At 38.4% G+C, this 8,130-nt stretch overlaps 1 pseudogene; it reads left to right on the forward strand.

The window, feature by feature from the left end:
- Positions 1 to 3,785: 3,785 nt before the first annotated feature.
- Positions 3,786 to 4,766, forward strand: LOC142849870 (olfactory receptor 5K3-like; annotated as a pseudogene).
- The last annotated feature ends 3,364 nt before the right edge of the window (positions 4,767 to 8,130 follow it).

The raw sequence follows: 8,130 nt of genomic DNA on the forward strand, positions 1-8,130 counted from the left end.
ATGGGCACAGGAGATCGCTTCCTATGTGTAACCCCAACAGCTCAGACATTAAGGGCAACATTGAATAAATGGGACCTACTAAAACTGAGAAGCTTCTGTAAAGCAAAGGACACTGTCACCAAGACAAAAAGGCAACCTACTTACTGGGAAAAGATCTTCATCAACCCCACAACAGACAAAGGTCTGATCTCCAAAATATATAGAGAACTCAGGAAACTAGACTTTAAAATGCTAATTAACCCAATTATAAAATGGGGCACTGAACTGAACAGAGAATTCTCAGCAGAGGAAGTTCAAATGGCCAAAAGACACTTAAGGTCATGCTCAACCTCCTTAGCGATCAGGGAAATGCAAATCAAAACAACCTTGAGATATCATCTTATACCTGTCAGAATGGCTAAAATAAAAAACTCCAATGATAGCCTTTGCTGGAGAGGCTGTGGAGGAAGGGGTACCCTCATCCATTGCTGGTGGGAATGCAATCTTGTGCAACGATTGTGGAAATCAGTGTTTCGGTTTCTCAGGAAATTTGGGATCAACTTACCCCTGAACCCAGCAATACCACTCCTGGAAATATACCCAAGAGATGCCCTATCATATGACAAGAGCATTTGCTCAACTATGTTCATAGCAGTATTATTTGTAATAGCCAGAACCTGGAAACAACCTAGATGCCCTTCAATGGAAGAATGGATGAAGAAAGTGTGGAATATCTACACATTAGAGTACTATGCTGCGGTAAAAAAAACAATGACTTCTCGAATTTTGCATGCAAATGGATGGAAATAGAAAACACTATACTGAGTGAGGTAACCCAGACCCAAAAAGATGAATATGGGATGTACTCCCTCATAATTCGTTTCTAGCCATAAATAAGGGACACGGAGCCTACAATTGGTGATCCTAAAGAAGCTAAGTAAGAAGGTGAACCAAAGGAAAAACATATAGTTATCCTCTTGGCTATGGGAAGTAGATAAAGTTGCTGGGGAGAAAATTGAGATTTTGGGGGTGGGGTGGGATGGGGGTAAGGGGAGATGGGGAGAGAAAAGGGAGAAGGGGAGGAAGGAGGAACTTGGAGAAAAAGGAGGATTGGGATAAAGGAAGGTTGGATAGGGGAGCACGGAAGCACAACTCTTAGTTAAGGGAGCCACCTTAGGGTTGGCAAGAGACTTGAACCTAGAGTGGCTCCCAGGTGCCGAAGCCGAGGTCCCCAGTTAATTCCTTGGGCAGCTGAGGATAGGGAACCTGAAATGACCCTATCCCATAGCAATACTGACGAATATCTTGCATATCATCATAGAACCTTCATCTGGTGATGGATGGAGATAGCGACAGAGACCCACACTGGAGCACTGGACTGAGCTCCCAAGGTCCCAATGAGGAGCAGAAGGAGGGAGAACAAGAGCAAAGAAGTCGGGACCACGAGGGGTGCACCCACCCACTGAGACAGTGGAGCTGATCTATTGGGAGCTCACCAATAGCCAGCTGGACTGTGACTGAAAAAGCATGGGATAAAACTGGACTCTCTGAACATGGCGAACAATGAGAGCTGATGAGACGCCAAGGACAATGGCAAGGGGTTTAGATCCTACGTAATGTGCTGGCTTTGTGGGAGCCTACCCAGTTTGGATGTTCACCTTCCTAGATATGGATGGAGGGGGAGGACCTAGGACTTACCACAGGACAGGGAACCCTGACTGCTCTTTGGACTGGAGAGGGAGGGGGAAAAGAGTGGGGGGAGGGGGAGAAGGATGGGAGGAGGGGGAGAAGGGTGGGAGGAGGGGGAGAAGGGTGGGAGGAGGGGGAGGGAAATGGGAGGCTGGGAGGAGGTGGAAACTTTTTTTCTCATTTTCTCAATAAAAAAAAAAGAAAAAAAAAAGAATAAGAAGGACAGGAAAAAAAAACACAAAAATATGATGGCAATGCCCTAGGAACTATGTGGACATGAATATTTCTAAAGGCAGTTTGCATAATACAGTACATTAATTGAATTATTTATTCAGAGAGGGAAAGACCATTTCTTGAGACCTCTCCCAAGTACTTTCTCTTGAAGATTTTCTACAAAATAAAAATTAAATAGTAAAATATCATTAAAAAAAAAAGCAATGGACTGTGCTCCCAAGGTCCAAATGAGGAACAGAAGGAGGGAGAACATGATCAAGGAAGTCAAGACCGCGAGGGGGGGCACCCACCCACTGAGACGGTGAGGCTGATCTATTAGGAGATCAAAAAGGCCAGCTGGACTGGGACTGAAAATGCATGGGGTAAAACCGGAACCACTGAATATGGTGGACAATGAGGGCTGCTGAGAAGCCAAGGACAATGGCACTGAGTTTTGACCCTACTGCATGTACTGGCTTTGTGGGAGCCTAGCTGGTTTGAATGCTCACCTTCCTAGACCTGGATGGAGGGGGGGGGAGGACCTTTGATTGCCCTCAGGGCAGGGAACCCTGACTGCTCTTTGGACTGGAGAGGGAAGGGGAGGGGATTGGGGAGAGGGGGGAGAGGGAGAGAAAAGGGAGGCAGGGAGGAGGCGGAAATTTTAATTAAAAAAATTAATAAACAAATGTTTTCAATATAGTAAATGTGTTGAAATACCGAAAATAAAGTAATATAGATTATACACACAACAAAACTGAGAATTTTAGGTAAGCCTTGCAGTGCAGGTCATTAATCCCCATGTTTTGGGAGATAAAGGCATGACGACTAAAAATTGAAATTTTATCTGGGCTTCAGAGAGTCTTCAAGGAAGGAATAGATAACAATGAGATTGTCTCAAAATTTGGAATTATTTTCTAAAACTAAAGGACTGAAAGAATAGCTCAGGGGTAAAAAAAATAGTCAGAAACAACAGTTATTAACATAAATTGTTACTATTATAAGAACTATGTAAACTAGCTTACAAAGCAGAGACAAGATGTAAATATTTGAAAAATTCAATGGGAATAATGGTACAGACAGACTCAGTGTTTACAAAACTGTATATAAAATAGGATGGAATAAGTGAAAATTATCATCTCTGTAAATTATTTATTTATTATTACTATTATTATTATTAAAATTTTCCACCTCCTCCTATTTCCCTCCCCCTTCCCCTCCACTGCCCCTCCCCCTCCCTCTCCAGTCCAAAGAGCAGTCAGGGTTCCCTGCCCTGTGTGAAGTCCAAGGTCCTCCCCCCTCCATCCACGTCTAGGAAGGTGAGCATCCAAACAGACTAGGTTCCCACAAAGCTCCATCTTTGTAAGTTTTAGAGAATTTTATTTGCAAATAACTATAAATTCATTAATAATTAGCAGTCCTTGTGCAATTCATAAAAATAAATTTAATATATTGACAATATATTTTCAAAAAATATTTCTCCTTTCTGATGAATAAATTTAAAGTTTCAGTTAAATGAAAACACATACAGAAAATTTTATTCTAAATTTATTTTGATGTTCTTTAACAAACCTGATATCAAAATTATTTTTGAATCAATATGTTAACAATGTGTGCCCTAAATTTTTATATATAATTATATAATTGCATAGAGACAAATATTTCCAGTTTTAAAAAGTTCCTTTCTGTTACTGTAAAAATACTTCTGTAAATTTTGAGTTGAAGTTGGAGATCACAGATGCCAATACTCTGTGGGAATAAATACTCTCAAGAAGCATAGTTAGCTGCATTCCAGAATCAATAACAGGTGCACAAATATTTTCTAAAAAAAAATATAAGTAGAAAATTATATTCTCAGCATACCAATTATATAACTTAATGATTACAGTGGCAATAGACAAGATAAGATGATTGACAACTTATCAACTACTCCTTTACAACTGCTCCTTGGCAACAGAGTTTTCCTGATGGGCTTCACAAATCACCGAGACCTGAAGACCCTCCTGCTCCTGGTGTTCTCTGCTATCCATCTCATCACCATGGTGAGGAATCCCAGTCTGGTGGTCTTGATCTACATGGACCACCATTATCACACACCCATGTACATCTTTCTGGGAAACCTGGTTCTCAAGGACTCCTGTTGCTCCTGTGCCATCACTCCCAAAATTATAGAGAATTTTTTTCTGTGGACAGAAGTATTTCTTTCTATGAATGCATGAGACAGTCCTATTTTCTCTGTCTTGCTGAAACTGCAGATGATTTTCTTCTGACAGCAATGGCCTATGACCACTACATGGCCATATGCAACCCACTGCAGTACCACACCATGATGTCCAAGAAGTTCTGCCTTCAGATGACCACAGGAGCCTACAACCTATGATTCATGTAAGATTTTTGTTCATGCCGGGCAGTGGTGGCGCATGCCTTTAATCCCAGCACTCAGGAGGCAGAAGCAGGCGGATCTCTGGGAGTACGAGGCTAGCCTGATTTTTGTTCAGGTTTATTTTCTGTAGGTCTTGTAATCAAACACTTTTTTGTGATATACTTCCATTTTATAGACTCTCATGTGTTGACCCTTATATCAATAAATTGATAATACTCATCTTTTCAGGATCAGTTCAAATCTTTTCAATTACTATAGTGCTGATATATTATTTTACAACCTTTTTACTATATTCAAAATGAAGTCCAAAGAGGGGAGAGGCAAACCCTTATCTACTTGTGCTTTTCATTTTCTATGTCAATATTCTTTATCTTCTCTAAATGTGTACTCAGTCAGGTTCAGTTAATGGAGGAGATAAAGACATACCTGTTGCTATTTTTATACTCTACTAATTCCTTGGTCAAATCCTTTCATTTACTGTCTGAAAAATAAGGAAGTAATATAATCAAAAAGAATCAAGAAGAGATGATTCTGCCACAAAGAGAAAACAAGGACCATCTCCTTTGGACAACTGATTTAAAGCTGAAAATACCCTTTTCTAAATCCACACATAATAAGAAAGTAGTAAAATGGAAAAATAATTTTATTCAATTATTAAAGCCTAAGGACATTTGAATAAAATTAGTTTATAATAAAGAAATTCTGTTAAAATATGCTTGAAATTCTCAGAAATAAGTTAAAGAACTTTTGAAATATTAGAATGTATCTAGTCACAGTTTTCAACATATCTAATGAATTTTAGGGAAAAAAGTAGTATCCATTTAAAATCATTAGCATGTTACTTGATTTTAATCTTAAAATTTCCAGCAAATTGCAACTTTATATTTATTAATCTTATCATAAGCAACCCCATTAATGGAGCATAAACTTTATGGTTCAAATTGATTTTCAACTTGACATTTGTTCTTTTAAGAGATTATATTTCAAGACCTACTCATTAAAAATATTTATTCTATAACAAGAATATTTTCATATTTATTGTTAGTCATTTTTGCTCTCATATTTCCTGAAATAAGTATGTGTAATACTTATCAATCTGCACTTTAAAACTATGCTATTATAGTGAAATTGCTATGGTTTTATTAATTTTTCCTTCTTTTGATTCTTTCTTTGTTACTGGAACTCCAAAATATATCCATTAAATCAAGTATTTTCTCCTACATTGTTATTTGGTTAGGAATACCAACAGCTTCACCAACTCAAATGAAAATCATTGTTACATTATTTTAAAAAACAGATATTTGTACATGCCAGCATGGATTGCTCTTCAAGTGGCAGTGTTCCATTTTTTTTTCAGCATAAAACAAAGAAAGAAAAAAACAAATATGGAAAACACAAAGAAAACAGAGGCATTATGCAAGCAGAGAAATCTAAAGTGAGAGAGACCTCAGACTCTTCTGTTACAATAAAACAGATTCTCAGTGCAAACTTCAATAAATCTATAACTAAGCTGAGAGTTAAGGTTATCATTTTTAGTGAAACCAAAAATATGGAATTATTGATCCAGATTTGGACTTAGGTAAGTGAATCTTATCTGCTCTTGGAAGATAATCTATCTCCCTTGCTATCCTGCAGGGCTGAGTTCAGTGCATATTTTCTTACTGCTGACCAGCCTTTTCTGTTTCCCAGCTCACATCTCCTTTAACCACTTAAATACCTTGTGGAAGTGGCATGCTGGGATTTGGAGTCCAGACCAATGCAACTCCCAGGCCAGGGAGGGCTGGGATGGATGCAAGGGACTGGGGTGACACTTGCAACTTAACATGGCACATAGGATGGTTGACAATCACTGACTATAAAGTGTTCCATGCCTTGTAAAATGCCCGGATTTCTTTCTCAAAGAGAAAAATATTCATTATCCGTATATGGAAAGAATTTGCAATAGAAGTCAGCAAGCAAATACTGTTGAACTCTTTTAATTTCTCAACAGTCCCTAATTTCCAATTCACCAATGAATACTGATATTCATAATTAGAGGATCCTCTGGTTTAATATTGGACAAGGTTGCATGCACAGAGAAGAGTTTACCAGCAGTTACAAAAGCTGTTCATTTTTCCTGTCCTCATTAGAAATTATTGGCCTTTCTAGTAGACTGTAGAGGGTATTTATAGTAATCTACAAATATAGTATGTGATTTTTTTTTTTAGTATCCAAACACCAATTGGGAGTTGCATCTGACTTTTGTTCCTGGGTGTTGGGATTAAAGGAGTGCACTGCTACCACCTCGTTCACTCTAACTCTAAAATTTGAAAAGCAACGAAATTATAAAGATCAGATGATCTCCTCTGGGATTAAAGGAATGGGCTACCACCATAATGATCAAATATTTTTCTTAGCTCCCTAACACTCTAGTTCTTAGAAATTTAGAAAACAAGTTTTAACTGTAGCAACTCTTTGAATTTACTTAAAACATTTTAAATCTCTTAACTGTGTTTTGACTCCAAACATCAAAAATACTCTTTTTATTTAAGAAGAAAACTCAAAAACTGTTGTCCAAGATGCCATGGATCATGTGGAAATCAACAGTCTAACATTCTAACGTGGAATTAAGACATGTGCTTTAAGAAAGTCTCTTTTTTAAATTTCAAGCCAGGAAGGTAAGTGTGCCTTAGGTACATTATCATTTTATTATACTATTATTTCTACTTTATTTTTTATGCCTGATCAAGTGAAAATGATTTGTTAGTCTTTATAAATTAGTCTGGATTGGACGACCAAACTGTCCAATGAACTGTTACCTCTCCTTGTTCAGGTGGTTTCTCCTGCTTGAATCCAATCTTTATGAATCTTGGTGTTATGCATAGCGTTCTTTCTTCTGTCAAAACAAAAACAAAACTTCTTTCCTAACATAGCACATATCCTGAGGTCAACACATCTTTAATATATACAGGCTAATTTAATTCAGCAGTTTTTTTTTACTAGCCAATGTCTCTCCACAGCTGTTGCTCCTTCCTCATTAGCATTAAAAGTTTTAAAGTTCATAAAGCATTGTGTAATCTATCTCTGGGGGGCTTTATTACCCCTTTCTGCTTATTAAACATATCTTTTAAAGTTAAATTAGATCTCTCTATAATTTTTTGATCCTAATGGCTTGTGCAGTGTACCTGTAATATGCTTTATATTTTAATATGCAAAAACTTTTATTTTACTAGAGACATATGGAGACATATGATGGATCATTGTTGGTATTAATTTGTGCAGTTATCCCCATAATAGTCATAAATTCTAAGAAATGTATAATTACAGAGTCAGGCTTTTCAGGATTTGAAGCACTTGCCAATTGAAATCCTGAATATGTATTTGCTGCAGGAACACATTCTGCTCCTTCAGTCAATAGCCTTTAAGATACCAGCCCACTGGGGTGTGTTCTCTTATACTTTAAGAAGCAATGGGAACCATGTGGTCTCTGTCTCTCTCCTCTCCTCTCTCTCTCTCTCTCTCTCTCTCTCTCTCTCTCTCTCTCTCTCTCTCTCTCCCCTTTCCCCTCCCCCCTTCCCTCCCTCCCTCCCTCCCTCCCTCCCTCCCTCCCTCCCTCCCTCCCTCCCTCCCTCCCTCCCTCTCTCTCTCTCTCTCTCTCTCTCTCTCTCTCTCTCTCTCTCTCTCTCTCGCTTTTTCAGCTCCTGTTCAGGCTACTAGACTCTCCAAGAGGACTGTTGTTTGGGACGGTGATCTGTAAATTTTTCCCCTCAAATAAATAACCTTTTTTATTATCCATAATTCTTAACTGGTGTGGGATTGTTTTGCAGCTTCATCTGGTGCCCAACGTTGGGTTGTAGAACCAGCACCAGCTCTCCCTCAGCCAGCCGCAG

This window comes from Microtus pennsylvanicus, chromosome 1 (assembly GCF_037038515.1).
Source record: "Microtus pennsylvanicus isolate mMicPen1 chromosome 1, mMicPen1.hap1, whole genome shotgun sequence".
Classification (NCBI taxonomy): Eukaryota; Metazoa; Chordata; class Mammalia; order Rodentia; family Cricetidae; genus Microtus; species Microtus pennsylvanicus.